The sequence below is a fragment of the Stigmatopora argus genome, chromosome 2 (assembly GCF_051989625.1).
Source record: "Stigmatopora argus isolate UIUO_Sarg chromosome 2, RoL_Sarg_1.0, whole genome shotgun sequence".
In the NCBI taxonomy this organism is placed as follows: Eukaryota; Metazoa; Chordata; class Actinopteri; order Syngnathiformes; family Syngnathidae; genus Stigmatopora; species Stigmatopora argus.
Genome location: NC_135388.1, coordinates 3,615,029 through 3,628,786, shown reverse-complemented (window position 1 = coordinate 3,628,786; position 13,758 = coordinate 3,615,029). Strand labels below are relative to the sequence as shown.

Here is a 13,758-nt window from a genome sequence, read left to right as displayed (position 1 = left end):
CCTGAGTCTTTCCTCTACCACACGGCTGTGGGTTTCCAGTGGCTAGACTGGTAATGATAGGGGGCGACAGGAAAGATTCACTGGTGTAGCTGGTGTTGACGGAAGTGAAAAATGTGAAGATAAGTGATGTCCCCGATCAAAAAGTCTCATCGGAAATCAGTCCCGATTTTTTTTGTATGTATACTAGTTTACATTATTAGTTATTAACTCATTAAATGCCACTGCCACAGCGAGAGGCGTCCGATCCATTTTGACTGGCAGCGATCGTTCGTTTACAAAAATATGATAAGAATACTGCATACCTGTCAACCTCTGCCGATAACTGCCCTTATAAATGATTATGATTCCCCTTACAAACCCCCCAAAAACCTTACAAACACCGTACGGACTCGTACGGTGTTTGTAAGGTTTTTTGGGGGTTTGTAAGGGGAATCATAATCATTTATAAGGGCAGTTATCGGCAGAGGTTGACAGGTATGAAACAAATAAGCATGTCGGCCTCACAGCTCTGGGGTCCGGGGATCAAATCCAGGTTGGTCCACTTTTGTGGAGTTTGCATGTTGGGTGGGTTTTCTCCGGGTACTCCGGTTTCATCCCACATTCCAAAGACATGCATGGTAGGCTGATTTTCACACTCTAAATTGCTCCTAGCTATGAGTGATTGGTTGTTTGTCTTGTTGTGCCCTATGATTGGCTGGCCACCGATTCAGGGTGTCCCCCGCCCGAAGTCAGCTGGGATAGGCTCCAGCACCCCCCTGCGACCTTAGTGAGGATAAAGCAGTTCAGAAAATGAATGAATATTTTATTATGGGCCATAATTAGTCCGGAAGTTCGAGATGCCGCTCTCAAACTAATTTAATCAAAACAAATTAAGGGGGGAAAAAAATCAGGGTTAATCTAAATCACGGGTGTCAAAGTGGCGGCCCGGGGGCCAAATCTGGCCCGCCGCATCATTTTGTGCGGCCCGGGAAAGTAAACGATGAGTGCCGACTTTCTGTTTTAGGTTCAAATTAAAATGAAGAGTATAGATTTATATTAAATTTCCCGATTTTCCCCCTTTGAAATCAATAATTGTAATTTTTGAATCATTTTGTTCTGTGTTTTTAGTTCAAAAATCATTTTGTAAAATCTAAAAATATATTAAAAAAAACTCAAATAAACATTGTTTTAGATCTATAAAAAACTGAATATTCAGAGATTTTAATCCAGTTCTTTTAATCCATTTATATAAAAAAATCTAAATATTATATCTAAAATGGTCCGGCCCACATGAAACCGAGTTGACATTAATGCGGCCCGCGAACCAACCCGTGTCTGACACCCTTGATTTAAATAGTTAAAAAAATATATTATAAATGTTGTATCCCAGGTAACTATGGGCACCAGATGGTAATGAGATCCCAGCAAACATGAACGAATGCCAGAATAACTGGCCTTTTGACAATGAACGACTTTTTAAAAACACAAACCAAATGTCTATTTAAAAAACTGAGACAACAAAAACCCAGCATTTATGGACTTTGGATCCAAAATCCGATAATTGTAGATTTCCCAATTTTCCGATCGCATAATTAAGGGTTCCATGTGGCTAAATTGAACTCACACCCAAAATACCAGAGGCCACTTCACGGCGAATAGAAAAACACGTCCCTCAACTATAACATATCGTTTAGTAAGAATTGTATCAAATAAAATAATTTAAAAAAAAAAACATGGACTCCATTCCAAGCCTTTCATCTGAATGTGTCCTCGCAAAAGAAACAAGGTCATCCGATTTGACCCATGACCCATTTTTATTTTCTTTTAAGCAGGAAACAGCTGTCCACATTAGAAGGCTTCCATAATAAATCAAACGGGTGCCGTGGCCCCTCCCCCGACGCCAGTCCCACATGACGGACATTTTTTGTGCTTTTAATAATTGAACGAAACGAATGTTTGGCCCAGCCAATGGACGCTGAGGTCAGAAAGAGGAACTGAAAAGATAAAGTCTTATTCCCATTCCCGACATGAACGGAATCAAAACGGGGGTCACGGGGGGTCTTTTCAGCTTGTCGTAAGGAAGGACGCAGGAGGAGAAAGAGTGGATTAGTGCTTTCAGGAAGGTGTCAGCCAATACAAACAGACCCCCCAGCCCGCTGGAAGTGTCTGAGAGCAACAGTGTCTTCCTTTTCCCTCCATGTTACGACATCCCATGTGCATAATGGATTTATTCTGGATCGCCTGAGTTGGTACGAAATAGCAATAAAAAAAACAACAAAAACATTAAAAGATATTAGCTTGTCTTGTTTCCATGTCCTGATTCCACTAGCACAAAAATGGATGAATTTAACCCATTTGAACCCATATGAACTCAAGAGAAGTTTTAGATTTTTGCAATGTTTTCAGAACATTTACAAAAAACGGGAAAACATCTTGATATCAGGTAAGGAAAATATTACAGGGTGTCCTCAAATGAGGACAGTGGGTTAAGGACATTTTCATTACGGTTAAAAAAAAAAAAAAGAAAGAAAGAAAACGCCAAGGGAGAATTCACTTGGATTTTTTAGTGGGTCGGTTGTCCTGCATCTCTTAATCACTTATTTTGGCCATGTTAGTCCTTTTGCGTTCATCCGTGTTAGCCTCTAATGCGAACGTGCTAAAAACACATTTCCTCGTCATCCTCTTCTTCTCCTGAGCGTTGGTCTGGAACTAGCGTTCATCTCGCAACAGCGCCCCCGTTCTATGTGGTGGCCGGGTTGTGTAATTGCAGTTTTAAATGATCATTTTTTTATAGAAAAATTTTAATATTATCGTTGACAAAAATTATTTCACGATAATTATGGTTATCGTTTCATTGGCCGGATCTATTATTAGGTGCACTTTTTCTATAGGTTCATTTCCAATTAGAAATGAGACTCAATTTAAACAGAATATCACTTTTACAAAACTACAAGAAGTGACCGAGAAATAACAAAATCAAGAGGAAATGATCCAAAATGTCCAGAAAACTACATTGAAATGACCACAACATGCAGAAATTGCCCCAACGATCAACAGGAAGTGACCTAAAATGACCCCACTGCCCGCAATTGACAACTGTAGAGATTCAATTCCTCTAAACTGGAAGGACTAGCTCTAATTGCTAAGTTAGTCAACAAAAGTTAACAAAAAACAAGCCCAAGTGACCCATGGGAGAGCAAATCTTATTCATTCGTCCAAGTTTTAAGACAAATTCGATGATGTAATCCAGACATTGACACACACAAAAAAACCAACGCGGGTCTGGACTCCACATGAGAAGAGTTTACTTTAAGTCGGGCAGTTTCATTTATACAAGTCGGAGGGGGGTTGGGGGGCTACAGGTTTTTGTCAGCACGCTGATAGATTTGTTTTATTTTGAATGTATGCTCAGCGACATAAAAGGTAAAAAAGGCTAGTGAGTGTGGAATTTGCTATTTTTAGTTCCGCCACCAATTCATATCAAGTGCTCAGATGCGCCCCCTCCACATAAGGTAGCTCGGATGTAACGCTACACTTTAGAAGCTTTGCTATTCTAAGTCAGCCATCGTCCCGAGTCACAGCTGACGGGGGGGGGGGGGGTTGGGGGACGCACACTGTGAGGGACGCTCATCTGATTAAGTCCATATTATGTTGCTCCGTATAGCATACCTGTCAACCTCCACCGATTGCTCCCCTTATTAATGATTGCAATTCCCCTTATTAAGCTATGAAAAAAACACAAATGCATCGCGGCACATATTTACTCACGTAGGCCGCATTTAAAACTCTAAAAAAAAAATCTCCAAAGTGGACGGGATGCCCAATCAGTATGCACTTAATTCGAGATTCTGTAGATGGTGCTGTATGACGCTGACAGCTTGACTGTCGGCGTACATTGCTTGCTGACGTGCTATATTTATATAGTGACTGACGCGCATGCACATATCATAGCATGACATCTATGAATAAAATTCATGAAAAAAATGTATATGGCATAAAACTCAAAACGCTTCGCTCGCTCGGGCCGAAACACGATTCCTGCGTCACCTGGCCGAAAAGAGGGTAGGGGGACATTGAAGAGGTTGCGAAAAGTGAGCCTGTCACCCAAGTCGTCCCCCAGGACCCTCACCCGATCAAAACAATGGAGCGACTGCTCGCTCGATTGAAAGATAATCGGTCACCTTGGTTGAGAAATATGCTTCTGACGACCAACCCATTGAACGATACACTTTTTACGAGCAGGCGGAATCCTGGGAATGCAAGAACGCCAAATGGCAACTTTTACACGGCCTGTAAACGCGGGAATGATGTCCGTGTTGTTTCATGTAAACGGCAGCGTGCAAAGTCGACCAGTTGTTGCCAGTGGACGGGTCCCTGAACCCGCAAAGCAAATGCGGCGACAGGACATTGACCTTTCCGCATGGACAAACCCTGTTTTATTGAATTTTGCAAATAGACGTGGGTGTATTGTGCTCCCACAAATGACAAGGTCGACTTTTAAATCTCATTATACTTGTATAATGACAATAAAAGCATTCAATATATACACACACACACACTCCTAACTCGTGCATTGGCTTGAAGAAAAGACCAATACTACTACAGGGGGTGCCGTGTAGCATTTAAATACTGCATACGTGCATTTGTGCTGGCAGGCAAAGCAAGTCACTCCAGGCGGTTGCCAGATTTGACTGCAACCTATCATTGACAAACAAACAAAAGCCACACATTTCAACTCATTCATGCAAATGGACAAACGTCCGTTGTTATAACAGAAATAGCGTCAACAAAGCACAGGTCATTTTTCCACCTAAAGCCTTATAAAAGGTTTCAAATAACAGTTTGAACAATTTCTATTTGGACTTAATTACATTTCTGTTAGTTTATTTTGTAGTAACTTGAACCAATTCAGTTGATTGACACGGTTCAACTCAAACTTTGAAAAAAGTACATTTGGGAAGAAACCGGATCACCCAGGGAAAACCCACGCAAGCCCATAAACAATACGCAAACTCCCCACACTGAAGACCCAATTGGGATCGAACCCTCGACCCCAGAACTGCGAGCCTGATGCGCAAACCACTCCCTCCGCCTATCAATTTATTCATTTTGACTTTAACTTTACAGTCATTTTGCGCTTATTTTCATCTTCGACAGTCTATTTTTCTTTCTTCAATAAATCTAAGCGAGTCCAATTCACTTCATTTTGGTAGCGTTACACTGGAAACAAGGGAATTTAACCCGCGTTAAGTAGGTGCATTTTTGCAGCGCATAACCCGTTAATTGAGTCCATCGAGCGACCGCAGGCAACAACAAATCAGGGCGTGGACGAAGCGACGGTTCAGCCCTTCCAAGCGAGCGTCTTGGCTTCCGTTAAGCCCCTTTTTTTACGCTCCATTGTGGCGTGTCCACGCGCCATTGGTGGAAGTGAGCTCAGGGCTATTGTGCGGGTGTAGGGCTCCTCCGGGGGTCGTAATGCGTTTGGGGACATCCATCACAGGGTTGTGGAGGCCAGGAAGCGTCGCTTTAAAACCACATACAGGACACAGATGGAGTAGCAAGTGTGGCGGCGGGGGATGCCGTTTACCCCCCAAAAAACCCGGTGGTCTCGCGTAAGGCTGCGGGTACGGTTTTTCGTCCAATATGGCTCTTTCGACTTATTCGACTCGATTATTGATTAAAATAGAATTGAATGCTTTTAGTGTCTTTATACAAGTATAATGAGATTTAAAGCTTCACCATGAAGTCCACAAATAAATGATCAATAAATAATAATGATAAATAATCAATCAATAAGTACTTAACATAATAAGTAGTCAGCAACATGAAAAAGTAGTCACATAAATAAGTAGGGGGCAGCCTGGAGGCTGATTGGTTAGCGCGTCGGCCTCACAGTGGGGGGCCTGGGTTCAAATCCAGGTCGGTCCACCTGTGTGTTTGCATGTTTGCCTGCGTGGGTTTTCTCCGGGTACTCCGGTTTCCTCCCACATTCCAAAAACATGCATGGTAGGCTGATTGGACACTATAAATTGTTTCTCTCATTGTGCCCTGTGATTGGCTGGCCACCAATTCAGGGTGTCCTCTGCCTCTGGCCTGAAGTCAGCTGGGATAGGCTCCAGCACCCCCCGCGACCCTAGTGAGGATAAAGCCGCTCAGAAAATGAGGTGAGAAGATATTAATAAGTAGGTACATATGCTCTATGGTCATAAAAAAATGAAATTAAATATCTGTTTTATGTTAATCTAAAAAAAAGAGACCAAACTTGACAAAAATCTATTTAAAATATACTTGCGAAATCGGAACCAAATAGACCTTTTCACCATTCAGTCTCAAAACTTTTGAGCAAGGTTTGATGTCAATCAAAAACCATGGAGGGACGGTAAGAGTAGGTTAAAGGGACTTTATCATTGATTCCTCTGCTCAAGCTTCACTGACTTACCATGGTGTCAATCAACAATAACAACAACAACAACAACAAAAATCCAATGGCAAGGAAGCACTAGCTGACTCATTTTTAACTCTTTCAAGCCCAAACAGCCAAAAATATTTCACTGCAAATCAAATTTCTCCTTAAGGGGTTGCATGGAACAAGAACACAACATTTATAAATTGAATTTGTTGTTACTTGTATTCCCATCATCGTTTTTTAACAGTGATTAAAAAAAGAAACCATCACATTGCTCCAAATTCATGTGTCAATGGGGTCACATTTCCCCCACATTTGGAATTTCAGGGATAATATACTATATATTATACAGAATATGTAACAGCCTATTTTGGGTTAACAAAACCTTCTCTGCTTCATTTGAGGAAAACTTTTTTGAAAAGTAAACGCCATCTCAATGACTTCAATTTTGTGACGTCCTGTTGAATTCGTAGCACGAGTGTGACTTGACTTCAAAACGTCAGAGTTCCACGCCAACGCTTTCACCTGATTTTAAGCTCCATATTTTGCATTTACGCGATCTCGGTCATCGTCCCTTGCGCTTGTCTGGACTCATTTCCCACTGATTAAATTATACGCTATCACGTCTCAATTTGTCGGGAACGTAAAGTATTTTATGCCAACGTATGCCCGTGAAGACAAAACAACTTTACTTTGTAAAAGATTCCACGGTGGACGGCGTGAAGCGATTCTCGTTCTCTCCTACGTTACTAACGCGTCGCGCCCGGGCGATTAAGAATCTCCCGGGCTGGGGGGCTTACCGAGTTAAATCCCTTTACAGTACGTATGTTCGTAATTAAAGACGGACGGTCCCTGGCATTGGAACAAATGGCAAAGGAGGAAAAAACAAGGGGCAGGGGGGCGGGGCCTCGGGGATCAGGAGAGGAAGAGGCACAAAGAGTAGCCTTGGATGGCAAGAAGATTTTTATCTTACATAGCTAAGAATCTAAAAACAAACATCACGAAAAGGCACCATTTCCGCTGGTTTGGAACAAAGGCTGTACGGCCCCACCTTAATCCCCCCACCAAAGATGGCGACCCCTCCCTTAAGGCTGGCTTGTAATTTGTCCGCCTAAAAGGGTGGGGTTTACCAAAAAGACAAACTATCTCCTCAAATGTATGGAAAGTCAGGAAGCCACAAATGGGTCAAATCTTTCATCCGAACGGGCCCCCGTTTGGGCGTCTCTTTCGGGGGCCTGATTAAAAAGTGGTCGGCGATCCACCCTTTTCCTGTAACGTGCTTCGAGACGGACGCGTGATTATGACGGACGCGTGATTATTGGCGTCTGCTTGGCCAGCTGAGCGACTGACTGGCAGAGTGCGCCCCCCATCCAGCTCTCCTTTTGTTTCCCATCTAGACCAGGGCGTCAAAATCTGGTTTGCGGGCCACATTCGTGCTAACCAGATTTCACGTGGGCCGGACCAGTTTACTTTTGGCCCAAAAAGCTAACTTATTAGCCGCCATCGATGGCACTGTTAAAAAAAAACATTCTGGCACGGTTTGCCTCTGCATAGTTGAAACCCGACTTTGACGCCGCTGTTCAAAAAATATATAATTTTTGGCAAGGTTTGCCTCTGCATAGTTGAAACCCGACTTTGATGGCACTGTTTTAAAAAAAATCATTTTTTTCACGGTTTGCCTCTGCATAGTTGAAACCCGACTTTGACGGTGTTGAAAAAAAAAAATCATTTTTAGCACGGTTTGCCTCTGCATAGTTGAAACCCGACTTTGACGGCACTGTTTATAAAAAAATCATTTTTGGCATGGTTTGCCTCTACATAGTTGAAACCCGACTTTGACGGCGCTGTTAAAAAAAAATCATTTTTGGAACGGTTTGCCTCTGCATAGTTGAAACCCGACTTTGACGGCGCTGTTCAAAAAATCATTTTTGGCACGGTTTGACTCTGCATAGTTGAAACCCGACTTTGACGGCACTGTTTAAAAAAAAATCATGGTTTGCCTCTGCATAGTTGAAACCCGACTTTGACGGCGCTGTAAAAAAAAAAAACATTTTTGGCACGGTTTGCCTCTGCATAGTTGAAACCCGACATGAAAGATGAGCATCCGCAGCCACATTAAGCGGATTGGACATCGATCATCGTCAATGGCAGGCAACAATTTCATTTTAACTTTTCATTTTAGGCTACTTACAGGTCACTGCCTGTAGTGTTGGATCATTTCCTTTTGGTTTGGGAAATTTACGGGCTGCTTCCTGTTCACGGGTCGCTTCCTGTTGATTTGGGGGAATTTTAGCTCCCTTGTTAACTCATTGTCCGCCATTGACAGGGAGCGGGCCGTACGTTTGGCTGCCCCAATCTAGACAAACCACTCGTCCCCCGTCACCCTTCGACCTCGGCGCCCTCTTTTCAGGCCCGGAGTACGACGCTCGAGCCTTCGTCCTGTCCGTCAAGCAGCTGGCCTATCGGAAAAAGGTTACCGCCCACTTGTTTGGAGATCATTAATCATGTCGTGTAGGACAGGAGGAGGCCCCTTAATCCAACCCCCATCCCAGACCCCAACACACCCCTCCCCCAAGGCCTCAGCAAAGAGGGCCTAAATACCCGCCTAGAAACCCACCATGGCTAACCCCCATGGCGTTATCAAGTTTCAGTGGTTGTAACTGTAGCACAATAAACAGAGGGAAAAAGGTGGGTGAAGATAAGGCAAGGAAAAATCTCTTTAAATTGGCGCGCTGTCGAAATTTCACACATCCCCAAAGTAAAACAACATGTAACGTAATGGGGTAAACATTTTTTTTGCCTCTAAAACAGATAAATGATGGATTTTTTCTGTTCTTGGGGGCCATCAATGCCGATAGGTCAACTAGAGTTGCTTTAAAAATGAACTGTTTTGACATTGGCCACAAGGTATCTCGGGATATTCAGTTTTTACACTCTAAGTCAAGGGTGTCAGACTCGGGTTGGTTCGCAGGCCGCATTAACGTCAACTCGATTTCATGTGGGCCAGACCATTTTAGATATAATATTTAGATTTTTTTAATAAATGGATTAAAAGAACTGGATAAAAAGCCCTGAAAATACAGGGTTTTTTTAATAGATCTAAAACAATGTTTATTTTAGCTTTTTTATATATTTTTAGATTTTACAAAATGATTTTTGTGCTAAAAACACAGACAAAATTAAAAAAATACAATTATTAATTTAAAAGGGGGAAAATCAGGAAATTTAATTTACATCTATACTCTTCATTTTAATTTGATCCTAAAACAGAAAGTCAGCACTCATGATTTACTTTGTCGGGCCGCACAAAATGATGCGGCGGGCCAGATTTGGCCCCCGGGCCGCCACTTTGACACATGTGCTCTAAGTGATTGAATCTTGTAAAAGTCTGGTCCTGTCTTTTAAAGTCCAGACCTGGGATCGAACCCTCAATCGCTAACTGCGAGGCTACCTGTCAAAATAGCTTGGATGTGTTTTTTGCCAGCAATTCCAAAGAAAAACACGATCGTTCAGTCCAATGGATTTCATGTCAATTAATATTGCCACTAATTTTTCAAAACTATTTTTCGCCCAAAATGAGACACTCATCCCTGCAAAGAACCGTCCTATGGCGGTGCCTGTTACCAGCGGGGGAAGAAGACGGAGGGAGCGGTAATATAATGCATACTGCGATCCCCCGGAGGCCATTCAGGGTGTAATTGGTGTGGACAGAGCTGGCGCTCTCAGAATTACAGTTGGGAAACTTCCTCTAATGTCCTACTGGGAGGCCACCCTTTCCCACAATAGAATCCCCAACACGGCGATGGGAACTGTTTTCTTTTCAAATGGTTATTCCTCTTAATAGTTTGCGTCGAACGCCGAGTCTATCGCTCCGACGCCCCCTTGTCGTCCCCCGTAAGACGACTGGATGTCACCGCGCAAAAGTATCGCTTCCCAGAATAACTGTAAAGCGCAGATAACCCACCATGTGGTCGTCGCTAAGCCGAGACCCCGCTCCGATTAGGAGTGTAACACTAGGATGTATCCCACCGTCATTATAGCCCCCCTCGCCCCCCAGGTCTCATTATTGCATGGAACAAGATGAGACCCCTCGCTCTGCGTCTGTCCATCAGAGTCGGCAGCCATTAATCATCTCAAGTGGACACCGCTGACAGGCAGTCGGCGGCAACGCCGTTCCATTTCCTTCTGGCGATTTGACAACCGGTCCCCAGTCCCCAGTCCCCCCCGGCCCCTCGAACCTCACACGATTACGCCTCGTCCGACTAGAACAAATAACGACAAGTCTCGGGTTAATGAAGCGTAATGGATATGATGAATCGGAGCTAAAGGATTGGCTCCGTCCGGGAGCCGGGCAACGTGATTCATGGCGGTTACGCGGACGTGATCAGAGTGGCTCTTCGCTTAAGATAATGGACAATACGCAGGGAAAAAATATAAAACGTAAGTTGGTCCGGGTTACACATTGAAAGGTCGCGGGTACTTTTTTCCTCCTTTTTAGGAATGAAAGAGCACTAGGTGTTCTTTCGTTCATTGTTTTCTAAAAAATGGTCCCTGAGATGCAACTTGGGGGGAGAGGGGGTCATTTTAGAAAACACTGGGATTGTTTGTTTCAGTTATCAATTGAAAAGAGCTTAAAAAGTGTGATCAACTCGCCCCGGAATCTTTGAAGTCCAAACCACCGAAGGGGTCAGGCGGCCTAATGACAGACCGCTAGCGCGTCTTCTGGTTTCTACTGACAAGCGTTTAAAAAAAAAAAAACACCAAAAGGACAGCCCCCAACCCCTTAAATCCTCCGCCACCAGACAATTTGTTTCCCTGTTATTAAGACGCCACGACAGAGGTCAGTCCGCCTGCTGCCTTTTGTGTCGGACTCCAAATGATACGCTAGCTGCATTAACGTCACTTAGCTATTTGCGCTAGTCTCACCTTGGCCGGCTGTTTATCCTTGCTCTTCCCCTGCTAATAATTCCACGCATTATCACAGTCGATACACTCAGGGAGGGGAAAAAAGTCCTATATTCTTTTTCCCTTTGTCCATTATAGATGAGCACTCAGTAGGGCAGTGGCGATGACCTTTGCTCCCCTTCTGAGGAACCTGAACCACGCTAGCTACTGTAATTACACGTCCTGGCCTTCGTCAGATGATGGAACATTTCTTGTTTTATAATTGCCTTCTCCAGCAGAAGTTGGACATGTGCGACGCAAGACTGGACTGGAATTGGCACTCCGCCGCGTCATTAGTTAAAAGAACTCAACTACCAGATTCCGATCTTCTGAAAAAGACACGATTGGGCCCGATTTCCGATACATTTGGAGACATGCCTATTTAAAATACCAACTAGTACACAATCAAATCTTTTTTACGAGCCTTTTCCTTTTTGTTAGTTGGATTTACTGTATTTTCTCGCATATTAGCCCCTCCGCATATAAGCCGCACCCTTAAAATTGCCCTAAAATCGTTGAATTTGACAATTTCTCATATAAGCCGCCCTCTGATTGACAATGTTCATCTCCATATTCATGGTTTTAATAGGGAGTACAAATGTGTTACTTTGAAGGGAAAATCTTCGCCTGTGGTATTTCTGCGGAAACATTTGAATATCCTTGTAACATATTAAAAAAAATGGACATTCACCATATTTTCTGGACTATAAGTCGCACCAGCCAAAAAAAATGCATTATTAAGAAAGAAAAAAATATATATAAGTCGCACTGGAGTACAAGTCGCATTTTTGCGGGAAAATTTATCTGATAAAATCCAACACCAAAAACATACATGTCATCTTGAAAGGCAATTTAAAATTAAAATAAAATAGCGAAAAACAGGCTGAATAAGTGTACGGTATACCAACGTTACATGACTGACATGTACACCTCCCTGTTCAGTTTTTTTTGGTGATTACCGTATTTCTTCGCATATTGATCGCCTCCACGTATAAACCGCACCCTTAAAATGGCCTTAAAATCGTTGAATTTTACAATTTCTCTCGTATACGCCGCCCGCTGATTGACAATGCTCATCTTCATATTCATGGTTTTAATAGGGAGTACAAATGTGTTACTTTGAAGGGAAAATCTTAAGAAAAATCATCGCACGTGGTATTTCTGAGATACTGTATAAATCGATTGCTGGATTACACATTCTAAAGGGTGTTGCCTGCATGTAGACAAATTGAAAAAGGAGGTCAAGTGAGCAGTACAACCAGGAAGTGTATCCGTAGCCGTACCCTCGATTCGGTCAACATTTCTTTTAGCGACAAATACGGCGTGTATGCGAGAAAATCCGTAACATATCTATTGCTACCAATTAGCATTCATTCATTGGTAGAATTGCATTCTCCCCTCCAGAGCTATGCTAGCGCAGCAACTGTTTCCACCTCCACATTCTCTGTTTGCGTAGAAAATGATTCCATTATCGCATCGGTGCGAATAACAGGAGCTGGCAGAGCGCGTCCGGCTAGTTATCTGCTGTCAGGCTGCATTAAAGTCAAGGTCATAGATCACGGTGTGTAAAGGGGTCAGCAGACAACAACTCCCGCCGTCTGCCGCTGGACAGAGACGCTAGCTAACGGGGCCCCGACAGATTCCATCCCTCTCCCTCGGCTTAATTCATCAACCTGCAAACGAGGACTTTAAAAGACGGGACCAGACCGGCGGGCTCGCTGACATACGAGTGCAAACGCTGGCTGTAATTCATCACCGTCCTACCAAATGAACCCGTAGATACAAATTGCCGACTCTATTTAACACGAGGAGCGAGTTACATTTACGCAGGCTGCCAAGGTCGCCATGGAGACAACGTTAGCGCAAATATGAAAACAAAAGAGTAATGTAACGATTTTGAGCTCATCATTTCATGACTGCGATAAAAATAATATTACACAAAAAGTAGTTTTGTCCTCACACAGACTTGACGTCCTTCAACCCAAATGTAAAAACAACAAAATGACTTAAATCTCATAATATTATAGCTTTTTAAATCTCAATATTACTTCAAATTCCTAATTTTAAAAAATCCTATATATTATATATAGTATTACTAAAAGTTGACGCCCCTGAACCCAAACAACTTCCAGTTCACATTCAAATAAGCAACAAGGTCATTTTAATTTCGTAATATTACGGTTTGAATGTTGTAATAAGTATTGTGTGCATATATATATATATATATATATATATATATATATATATATATATATATATATATATATATATAGAGAGAGAGAGAGAGAGAGAGAGAGAGATTTAAAAAAAAAAAAAAAACATTTAAGAAAGGGGGAGGAGCTTTTGTTGCATAGGCTGCTGCTATAAGAACAATTTACTAACAATTTTGTCTTCTAATTTAGTTATTATCGGACATAAGAGGATAAAAA

The 13,758-nt window shown here is 42.6% G+C and overlaps 1 protein-coding gene across 3 annotated transcripts in view; it reads right to left on the bottom strand.

Moving 5' to 3' along the window:
* The window catches only part of LOC144066313 (AT-rich interactive domain-containing protein 3B), a 64,745-nt gene that overhangs the window by 17,433 nt on the left and 33,554 nt on the right, over nucleotides 1–13,758 (bottom strand). The window lies entirely within an intron of this gene.